The sequence below is a fragment of the Oryza sativa genome, chromosome 6 (assembly GCF_034140825.1).
Source record: "Oryza sativa Japonica Group chromosome 6, ASM3414082v1".
In the NCBI taxonomy this organism is placed as follows: domain Eukaryota; kingdom Viridiplantae; phylum Streptophyta; class Magnoliopsida; order Poales; family Poaceae; genus Oryza; species Oryza sativa.
This window is the reverse complement of record NC_089040.1, coordinates 8,425,212-8,437,726: the sequence shown is the minus strand read 5'-3', so window position 1 is coordinate 8,437,726 and position 12,515 is coordinate 8,425,212.

The following is a 12,515-nucleotide window of genomic DNA, read 5'->3' as shown; positions in this document are numbered from 1 at the left end:
GGGCGACGCGGCAGAGGGAGGAGGGGCGCTGCCTCCGTCCCTTGGCGGCTTGCGCGCGGAGTGGCGGGGCCGAGGCGATGACGACGGCGATGACGGCGGGCCGGTTTGGAGCGGAGCGGCGACACGGGCGACAGGCGTGGGCAGGCGCGGCAGAGGGTGACGGCGGCGGCGACCAGGCGGTCGGCCATCACGGCACGCGCGCGCGGGTTGCAACGGGAGGCGCGGCGGTTTGAGCGGCACGGCTCGGGCACGCGCGCTGGCTTGCGGGGCCGAGTGGCTGCGCGGCTGTAGGCGCGGTAGGGCAGCGGGGCCGGGCGGCGCAGACGGCGCAGGCGCGACGCGGGTGACGACCACGCGGGCGCGCGCGCGAACGACGCGCGGGGAGCGGCAGCGAAGGAGCGGAGAGGAGGGCTCGGCTCGGCGCGGCTCACGCGCTCGCGCATGCGGCGCGCGGGCAGAGCGGGGGGGAAGAGAGGGAGAGAGAGAGAGGTAGCCGGGGAGGGAGGGGGAGATGGGCCGAGAGAGATTCGGCCCATCGACCCTGGGGGAGGCAAAATAGACTTTTGCAGAGGAATTTGATTTGGAAGGATTTGGATTCGGGATTGAACTCGACGATAGATAAGGGATTTGAGATCTTGAGATGGCACGGACACTAGACAACAAGCGAAGAAACAAATTTCGCAATTAGGGTTTTTAAGGGATAATTTTCCCGCTAGGCGCCACGACGGAACAGGCGCTACAAATTTGGAGCAAAAAAATTGCCGTGGTCCATAATCGGTAGTGTATTAGTCCTAACCGGAGACCACACCATCATCTTGGTCTAACCAAGGCAACAACTATTACTCCCTCCGGAAATATGTGTATTTTTAACTTTTATTTAAGGTCTTAAAAATACAACTCCGACCATAATTTTATATGTTATTAGGTTAGGATAAGTTTAATCTAATAAATTTATGGTTTTATGTGTAAGTACTTTTCATGATAAATACAAACATACAATTTCTCTATGTTTCTAAAATGAGCATTTTTGAAAATACTAATTATCAAAATTATAAAGTTTATAAAATATTCACTATTAGAAAAACCATTTTTCCATGCGGCGAAAACCTTTTTTTTTTCATGCGGTTGAGCCAGTCGTCTGCGCCAAAAGGTCTGCGAAAATAACGATTTTCCTATGCGGGTGTATACGTCGTCCGCATGCCAAAACAAAAAATCGTGAAATATAATAAATTTCCAAAATTTAAAACCCCAACCCTTGCCCCGTAGTCCCCCGCTCCTTTGTCGACGCCGGCTGTCGGAGGCCAAGCTCGCCGCGCCACCACCAGATCCACGCGCGCGGGGGGCGGAGTGGCGGTTGGATCAGCGAGGGAGGGAGGGAGGCAGCGTATTCACCCTCCTCCGATTTTCTTTCATATTATACTCACTCGGTCCTTGCATTCTATAATAATTGATACTATTGACTATATCATTTTTACTTTGACCATAACTTACTTTTAATAATTATACTATGATAAATAATTTGGGATACAAGTCTTACTTTGGAGCACATGTTTATCTCGGCTAAACTGTCTTATCAAGGGAATTGTTTCATGGAGAAGTTTCTTTATGGTGCTTGGAATATTTGAAGGCAAAGAAATAATTTTATTTTTGAGCAGCAACTTCCTTCTTTGTCCTCTGGAGAAAACTCTTGAAGGGTGATCAACTCCTTTTGTTGCATAGAATTAATGCGAGAGATCACGATGTAATCTTAAATTGGATTAGTCTTTTGTAATTTCCTTTTATTCATTATTAATTTTTTTTTTCTAACAGCGGGGCCTACCCTACTGTGTTCCTTTAAAAAAGATTATATTATGATGAATAAAATATGTATGCTTATATTTATGAAATTGCACACTTCAATAATATAAAATATTTTTATGTATTCATATTTTTTTCAAAAAAAATAAGACAAATAGTCAAAGTTTAAACTTAATATGTATTAGTGTCTCCAGTAAAAAAAATGTACTAGTGTCACTGATAATTATACAAAACAGGGTGTTTTAAAATTTATACAAAACTGTAGCTTATGACAAGATAACTTTAAAAAATAAAAAAATTTCAACTCATTAGAAAACAATAAAGTTCTTTGACAACGATGACGAAATGTATATGCAACCAACAGGTGTCATCAAACAGGACTGTCCATCTAGCACCAGGCTGCTCAGCATCCACCACCCCAGCATTGGTCCAGTACAGCATCCACTAACACACCTGTTACCATCAGCAGAAACAGCTAGTTAGTACTACCACAACATTGACCCCTCCAAAACACACTTCCCATTGATCACACACTTGTCAAACTGCTGCCAAGAATATTCTGACCTGCACCAATGTCAAGATCACGACAGGGACACCACATATAACATTCTGCATCCAAGGAAGCCTTTCTTCTACCTTTGCTTCAGTTGCACAGAAACCATTTCTGTGTTGTCCTCCTCTATGAGTGTGCATGGCTTAGCTCTATATAGCTTTGCACGATGGATGGAAAAACTAATTAAAATTCTAAAAGACAAGGAGAATGTTGTGGAAACAGCTGCAGAGAGAAGATAAGGTGATCCATGCATGTCAAGGATCGATCGACCAGCTCTTCCGGATTGAGATCAAATCCAGTCGGACAAATCCGGCATAGGGGCACGGTGGGGGCTCGAGGCTCCACTATTGGCGTAAGGATCATGGAAACTCCCACGAAACCTCACAAAATTTGTTTGTTATACATACATAGAAGACGAGGTTATAAACTTTGCTCTAATTTTTTCAGACCCATGCTGTTTTTTCCTTAATCTGTTACTGAATGTAGTTGCTACTAGGACTGCATAATAGCTACAGTACATAATCTGAACCCTCTATTTCTGAATCTAACAGCCAAAAACAATTCACCATAGTAAAATTGAAACAGTACATTTTCTCAAGCGTTTGTTTTAAATCATGCCAGTGTGATTGCTTGATTTACACAATCACACTAGGTACTGCACCTTAACCGAATCCAGTTCTTCGTCGGTAGAGCTATAGATGACTATATACGTAAGATAGCCTCGAGGAATTAGAATAGTTTCCCATATTGCAGGTATAGTAGCTAAGCTCTCTTGTGACGTGTGGCTACTTTTAGGATCAGGATGATTCTAGCTACCGCGTGCTCTCCAACTTCTTCCAAACACAGTGGTGAGATCTGTAACCCACCAAGATTGCCGGCTTTACCGACCTTCGCCATGGATTAATCATTGCTGTGACCGAACGGCAGTTTGGTTTGTGATCATACGTACTTTTTTTCTTTTAGAACTGTGATCATACGTACTCCACAGTCCACATAGTCACGTATGAAACGAGTTCGAAAGTAACGTTTCTTGATCCGGGAACACGTACCGTCCCGCCCAAAAACCACAGGGCCGGGATATTTTATCATCACATTGTAAAAACCCCTCACAAATAGTGCATCATATTTCTCGACCTCATCGACCCAAGAACTTATTAATTTGTGACGATAGTATACTCTACAATTGGTTAAACTAATTAAACTACTAAAGTGACTTCGGAAAATTTGCGCAGGCAACAGTCTAAAGAATTTTGCCATCATATAGACATGTTTTTTCTATACTACTATAAAAGATTGTGGTGGTGATATTACTTTTGTACTTTTTAAAAATTAGTTCTTGATGTTTTATGATATTATATTAGTCTAATGTTTGTTTGAATCAAGTGAATATATGTATTCAAATAAGCAAACATGTCCATGGCATATTATTACATATTTTGTTTTGCCCATAGCAAAGCATGGTATTTCGCTAGTTAAAGAAAAAAAAAGGTGTTGCGCCGGAAGGATTACAAATAAGTGTGTAGGGGTGTGGCAAACAGAGCATGCATGTAAAGATTCATGCAATTTCACATAGGAATTGAACTTCTTATTACCAGCACAAGTACTAACATATATTCTTTTTTTTATTGCATGGCACACATACACATCACTACACAAGGAACGCTCATACCCCACAAATACGTCCCCTCACATTTGTTCTAAGAGACGGAAACCGGTGGCACAACCTTGATCTCACTAAAATCCATGTTCGTAATATTCGTGGGCACTATGATTTAAGTCCTGGTGAGTGAAGTCGAGTACACTCGCAACTTCACCACCACACAACTAGTGCTTCCGATATTCTTACCGTTGTTTGATCAAAGCGAAAGTCTATATCCTGCCATTTGAATTAGAGAACAATAAAAAATCAAAGATTATATTCTAGAATTAGCAGCTTATTGAATCAAAGACAAAGGCAATGGCAATGATGGAACGATGCTAAAAAGCTTGGGTTATCCTCCTGTTGACACGGAAAACGGTTTCGTACCAATAAACATTGAGCATATTATGTACAACCCGCAAAAGCACCCCAAAACATGCCGTCATAGGGGTAGATGTCACTAACCAATCACCCAAGAGGAACCCATCAAGGTGAACGCGTGCCGGTTTATCCTAAAATTCAGCAAGCCAGACAGGATATCTTCTAACTTCGTAGAGACGAGAGCAATTAGGGTTGAATGTTAAATAGACATAAGATACATGATGAAAGATATAAGTAGGGGTAAAAGATAGAGGTAGGGATAATATATTGTCTTTAACATTGATTGTCAGTCAATTCAAATCGGTCTTGCATCTACAAAATCTTCTTTACATCCAATTAGGATTAAGAAAATATTAGGACTCGAGAAATCTCAGTCTTTAAGTAAGAAAACATCAAAATAGATGAATTGGCCTAGGACTCAAAATCTATCAATTAGACTACACAGACTGATATAGGACTCCCGGTCAAACCGGCCTATGACCCGGTTAAACTACAGTATAAATATCGATATGACCGGCCTTTATGAAAAGGTTATGTCCAACTCTACACTTAGCCTAAATTTTGTAATGCCAAATTTGGATGTCAACCCCTCCACCGTCGAGGAAAAGACCAAAGACAAGGCAAACGCGCGAAGGATGATATTTGTCACTTTGACTTTATCAAACTTAGTATATGCACCAAAACATGGCAAAAGCACTTTTGACCTTATCAGAGCAGTAATTCACCAATGTCAGAACCACCACGTAGCTCTAGCCTGCACTCATGGCTCATTATTCTTGCATTCGCATGATATCAGTTCCACGTAATCGAAGCACAAAAGATACAAAATCAAATTCCATCAAACATGCAAAACCCATAGTATATATAGCAGACACACATACACGTCGCGGGCCACCGCCCCAAAACCTGGAGAGCTAACACATTGCTTCCACCAAATCTTATCCCTACACAACCTCATCCCACTAACTCCTCTCTTTCTCTCTCCCCCTCCCCCCCCTATGGGACAATGAAATGTGGGGCCATAACTGGTCAGGCACGATGAGAGAGAGAGAGGGACCTATTTGGGTGCCCCAACGATGTAACATTTGACACATGCCCAAAGAAAAGCTCAATTCCTTTGGGCATTTGGTGTTTTGGCACTTTTCTGTGTCATGGCTGATGAGGTGAGGTGATGAGCCCAAGAAAGAGATGGCAAAAGCCTCGTTCAGAGCTAGGCCATGCCATGCCTGGAGGGCCAGATCGCCACTTGGAGCTGCACCGGCCACCCTTCCTGTCACTGTAGTGTGTATATAGTATGAATTCAGTGCAAAATATATGTGCGCCCTCTTGATCGTCACTGTAGTTGAATCTTGGCACGAGGCAATGGATATCTTAGTTTATGGCCCTGCTGAATTTGAGAGGCAGTATCCACAGCTTTACAGGTTAGGCCCCCAAGCATGCATGCTCCCCAACAAACATTTTGTCCCATAAAAAGATGATGTTACCATTCGATTCTCTGGGCCCAGAGACCGCCTTTGGATGACAATCAGACGGTCTTCATGCTACTTGGTTGAAATCAACCATATACTTATTTGTTATATAGCCCCATATGATTTGAAAAAAAAAGTCCACCATAGTTGCTTCTTATTATTAGCGAAACTTCTTGATATTGTATTGTGTTAATACTATATTTACTGAAACTCATATATGTATTGCTGAGGATACAAGTACGCGTTCATCTACAACCATAATAATAATCTAATAAATACTCCATCTATTTCAGAACGTAATTTTTTTTGGTTTTTTTATAAGTCAAACTATTTTAAGTTGATCAAAATAAATAACATAGCAACATTTTAAAAAAAACTATTATAAATATATTCAATTGTGGATTCAATAAAATTAATTTGGTATTGTAGATGTTACTATAATGTTTTTTTATAAATTTAGTCAAACTTGGATATGTGTGATTTAGGATAAAACAAAAACATCTTCATTTTAGAATGGATCAAGTATTCAATTAGTACATTGTTGCCTATTTTACAAAATTGTTAAATTTGACCTTTTCTCTCAGTTGTCATGTGAAGAAAGAGAAAATAATTGCCGATTTGTACTCCCACTATGCGATGCACACATAGTTCAGGACTCAAAGATCATCACTTTTCGATCAAAAAGAATCATAACTTTTGACCAATTATAAAGTCAACTATATGTAATTTACTGATATGGAGTAGTACTGCAATATTTATGTTACAATTAATTATTGATTTTCATAAGGTCATGGTTTTCTAATTTGTAAAATTATATTATAAGAAAATTTTATTAAAAAATCAATCGAAACGACCGTTCTAGATTAGATTACACCATAAGGATGTGATATGGATGGAGGGAGTGCAATCACATTGGCATCAAGCTACGTTTGCCACCGCCGCCATAAGGGCTATGATAATAGTGGAGCCTGTGACATCATCGAGCCCGAGCAACTAATAGAATTTCATAGCGATCGATCAATTTTTACAGACGTTGTGCGCTGTTGTATGGTCATGAGGGCTACTTATGGATGTATAAATTGTTCATGTCATATACTTCAAAAGTATATTTTCTCTAAAAACTTTATACATCATCATTGCTCTGATTTTTATTCAAAAGATATGTTGTCAATTTTATAGTTATATAATGCATAATTAATTCATGTATTAATGGTTTATCAGCTTAGCCGTTTCGAACGGGCCTTAGCACTGAGGTCTTCAAATCTTGATCTAACGAGCAGAGCGCACGGCATACGCAGTCCTATGTAGCGTAGTGGAAAAAAATAGGACCGAAGATTGACATGGTGAGGTCATCGGTTTACCAGTCTACCGGTCAGACAGTCGGTTCACCTGTTAGACTGCCGGTTCAAAGTAATTATTTTTCAATCTTGACTGACTCTAAAATTGCTAATTGGTAGTATACTTTACCTCTCCACAATAGCAACGGTGAGAGGCATACCACAAGCCTTGCATTGCATGAGGTTGGGGGTTCGACTCCCCCAATCTTCCAACCAATGAATGTATCTCATTCCCATTCCCATTTTTTTACTATGCTATCACTGGTGGAGAAAGCGTTTGTAGTCCCGGTTCGTAACCCCCCTTTAGTCCCAGTTTTCAAACCGGGACTACCAATCCGGGACTAAAGATCGCTATCTTTAGTCCCGGGTGAAATAAGGCGGCGGCGTCGTGGCGTCGTGGCGTCGTGCCGCCGCGGCGGCGTGGCGCGGCGCAGCGGGCGTGGCGCGGCCCGGCGTCGTCGGCACTGCCGGCATGACGTCGTCGTCGGTGGCGGCCGCATCGAGGTCGGGGTCGGCATCGTCGGGAGGCGGAGTCGTATTCGGCCGCGACGACGTCGGTGGCGGCGTCGGCAACGAGGAGGCCGGCGGCGGTTTGGGGAGAGAGAGAGAGATCGAGGTCGTCGAGAGAGAGAGGGAGGCGGCGGCGGCTCTCACCCCAGAGATACGGCGGCGTCGGCGCAGGGATGCCCTAGGCAGTGGCGGCGAAGGAGAAGCCGAGAGAGATCGATCGGGGAAAAAACTTCTAAGTGTTGGTGGAGAAGACGAGGGCGCGCATCGGGAATATATATACCCCTAGATCTTTAGTCCCGATTGTTCTCATCAACCGGGACTAAAGATATTTTTCCGCTATTTCTAAATTCTTTTTAAACCCGGTTAGGGTTAAGAACCGGGACTACTGATAAATGCACTGAATATTGATTTTCATTGCATATGTGTTTCTAAAATAGAAAATAATGCATTACAATTATTTAAAGTCGAAAAATTAATGACAATTACTTTGAAAAATTATTGTTGTCTATAGTAAATTAAGTGGATAAAACGTAATAATCAAATATATGATTTAAAATTAATAAAAATTCTAATAATTATATATAATTAGCATATGCATGATATTAAATTGTTAAAAGTTAAACTTTAACATATGTACATACCACATGCATGATTCAAAATTAATAAAAATTCTAATAATCATATATAATTAGCATATGCATGATATTAAATTGTTAAAAATTAAACTTTAACATATGTACATACCACATGCATGATTTAAAATTAATAAAAATTCTAATAATCATATATAATTAGCATATGCATGATATTAAATTGTTAAAAACTCTAATTAACATATATAAATGCCACATGCATGATTTAAAACTTTTAAAAATTCTAATTATCGCATATAACTAGCATATGCATGATTTAAAATTGTTAAAAACTCTAATTAACATATGTAAATGCCACATGCATGATTTAAAACTTTTAAAAATTCTAATTATCGCATATAACTAGCATATGCATGATTTAAAATTGTTAAAAATTCTAATAATCGTACGTAATTAACATATGCCATACAAAAATTGATTTATATGGATAATCAATACATCCAAAATAGTTTACATCGTGTACACAATAATTACGGCAATACATCGGCGGTGACGGTTGACCGCACGTACTTTCTCCTCACTATTGTTCCCTCCTTGTGATCGCTACGTGAGTAAGGGGTGTCTTCATTTGATAGGAGGATGCTAGGGTCAATCGTCACCGTGAAAGGAGGTTGCCCATCAAACTGATCGTAATCCTCGTCAGTCTTGTCCTCAACTCCGATGATTTTTCTTTTGCCTGGGAGAACCATGTGACGCTTCGGCTCGTCAGGCCCTCTACCCTTCTTTCCTTTGCTAGACATGTCCTTCACGTAAAAGACTTGCATTACATCATTGGCAAGGACAAAAGGTTCGTCCGAGTATCCAACCTTGTTAAGGTCAACTGTTGTCATCCCACTGTCATCAATCGTTACGCCTCCACCAGTCAACCTAACCCATTGGCACCGGAACAGAGGGACCTTGAGAGGACCATAGTCAAGTTCCCATATGTCCTCGATAGAACCGTAATACGTGCCAGTTGTTCCATCGTGTCCTATGGCATCGATACGAACAGCGCTGTTTTGGTTCGTGCTCTTCATGTCTTGGGCTCTCGTGTAGAATGTGTACCCATTGATCTCATATCCCTGGAATGTCGCGATCGAGCCAGATGGTCCCCTCGCCAGGAAGGCCAGTTGTTGGTTGATCGTCTCGTTACCCATGAGATGTTGTCGTAGCCACGTGGGGAAAGTATCAATGTGATGCCGTGTAATCCATGCATCGAACTTACCGATGTTTCTAGCGCGAACTAGAGCCAAGTGCTCCTCGATGTAAGGAGCTACCAATGAAGATTGTTGCAGAACCGTGAAATGGGCTTTACGGAATAAATTGTTGTCTACCGTCATTATTGCTTTCCTTCCGAGAGTTCCCTTTCCCCGTAGTCTCCCTTCATGGCGTGATTCAGGTACCCCGATTGGGCGAAGGTCTTCTATAAATTCTATGCAAAATTCGATGACCTCCTCTATTCCATACCCCTTGGCGATGCTTGCCTCTGGACGAGCACGGTTACGAACATACTTCTTCAGAACGCCCATGTACCTCTCAAAAGGAAACATGTTGTGTAGGTATACAGGCCCGAGAATACTGATCTCTTTGACAAGGTGACAAAGCAGATGTGTCATTATATTGAAAAATGAAGGTGGAAATATCAACTCAAAATTGACAAGACATTGCACCACATCATTCTGAAGGGCTTCTAATCTATCCGGATCAATGACCTTCTGTGAAATTGCGTTCATGAAAGCACATAGCTTTGTTATTTTTGCCCGAACATTGTCTGGAAGGATACCCCTTATTACAACTGGTAGCAGTTGTGTCATCAACATGTGACAGTCATGAGACTTTAGGTTTGTGAATTTCTTCTTCTTCGTGCTTATTATTCGCTTGATATTCGTGGAGTATCCAGACGGTACCTTTATGCTCTCCAAGCATTCCAACATGCTTTCCTTCTCTGCCTTGCTAAGAGTGTAGCTGGTTGGACTCAAGTAATGGCTTCCTTTCTCCTTTGGTTCCGGGTGAAGGTCGCCACGTTGTTCCATATGCTTTAGATCATTACGTGCTTCCAATGTATCTTTCGACTTTCCATATACACATAGGAAGCCAAGAAGGTTTATGCAAAGGTTCTTAGTGAGGTGCATCACGTCGATTGCGTGGCGGACATTCAAGAATTCCCAATAGGGTAACTCCCAAAATATAGAGTTCTTTTTCCACATCGCCGCGTGACCATCTTCGCTATCTATATGCTGGCTTCCAGGCCCCTTTCCGAACACTACTTTAAGATCTTTAACCATAGCAAACACTGTTTTCCTGTTGCGATGTTTAGGCTTCGTACGGTGGTCTGCCTTATGTTCAAAGTGCTTGCCTTTCTTCCGTACCGGGTGGTTTGCAGCAAGGAATCGACGATGACCCATGTACACAACCTTCCTACAGTGCTTAAGATACGTACTTTCTGTTTCATCCATACAGTGAGTGCAAGCCTTGTACCCCTTGTTGGACTGACCGGAAAGGTTGCTAAGTGCAGACCAATCGTTGATGGTTACGAACAACAGCGCTCATAGGTTAAACTCCTCCTGTTTGTCCTCGTCCCACACGGGGACACCTTCCTTTTTCCACAATAGTTTAAGATCTTCGACCAGTGGTCTTAGGTACACATCGATGTCGTTACCAGGTTGCTTGGGGCCTTGAATAATAATCGGCATCATTATGTCTTCCTCTTCATGCATAGCCAAGGGGGGAGGTTGTAGATACACATCGTAACGGGCCAAGTGCTATGGCCGCTGCTCATCTCTCCAAAAGGATTCATGCCATCCGTACTTAAACCAAACCGTATGTTTCATGCGTCCTTTCCAAAGTCTTTAAATTTTCTGTCGATGTTTCGCTACTGCGAACCATCGGCAAGGTGTCTCAGCATTCCGTCCTGTTGACGCTCTTCAGCGTGCCATCGCATCATTCTAGCATTCCCCTTGTTCCTGAACAAACGCCTTAGCCGTGGTATTATAGGGAAATACCACATCACTTTAGCAGGAATTCTCTTCTTTGTTAGCTGCCCGTCAACTTCTCCTGGATCGTCTCGTCTAATCTTGTATCGTAGTATTTTGCAAATAGGGCATGCTTCTAGGTTCTCGTCTAATCATCCGGACATGCGTGAATCTTCTGAACTTTCAGTCCTAGAGGGCAGACTATCTTCTTAGCCTCGTACGTTGTCTCGGGCAATTTGTTTCCCTCCGGAAGAATGTTCTTGACGAGTCTCAATAAATCGCCAAATGCCTTGTCACTAACACCATTTTTTGCCTTCCATTGCAAGAACTCAAGAGTGGTATCCAACTTTTTGTGCCCCTGCTCGCAACCTAGGTATAACGACGTTCTGTGGTCCTTTAACATCTTGTCCAATTTATGGGCCCCCTTTTCACTTTCGCAGTCCTCCTTGGCGTCCTGCAACATCTGACCAAGATCATCCGCAACGTCGTTACCATCAGCATCCCTTTCCTCCTCGCCCGTTTGATTTCCTTCAAATCCAGCGTACTGAGCAAAGTCCGGAATATTGTCGTCTTCCACTTCATCTTCTTCCATTTCAACCTCTTGCTCTCCGTGGGATGTCCAACAGTTATAGCTTGGCATGAAGCCCGACTCAAACAAGTGGAAATGAATAGTCCTGGATGCAGAATACTTCTTTTGATTTTTACACTTATTGCATGGACAATAAATAAAACCCTTATGCCTGTTAGCTTCGGCCACTCTCAAAAAATAATGCACGCCGTCAATAAACTCTTTGGACCGCCGGTCAGCGTACATCCATTGCCGATCCATCTACATAAGATGAAAAAAAATCGTACACAAATAATTATTCGTACAATAATGACAGTCATACAATAATTATAAAATAATTACAAACTCTTTCAACAGTCATACAATAATGACATATCATTATTCATACAAAAATTATAAAATATTACACCAAATAATTCTTATTTACTATTTCTAAAGTTTTAAACTAATATTAATGTGTTGTACTTCTTTTAATTTTCATTTTAGTTTGTTTTCTATTATTTAAGATTAACTTTCACTATATTTTCATTCTCAACTATTTTATAAAACCTTCTTTAGCAAATAAACTAAATTTCTATATATTCTTTCTTCCCCACACAAATTTTCTCTCTCATCAACTTACAACTAAATTTTGGACACAAAAAAGTGTGCAAAACA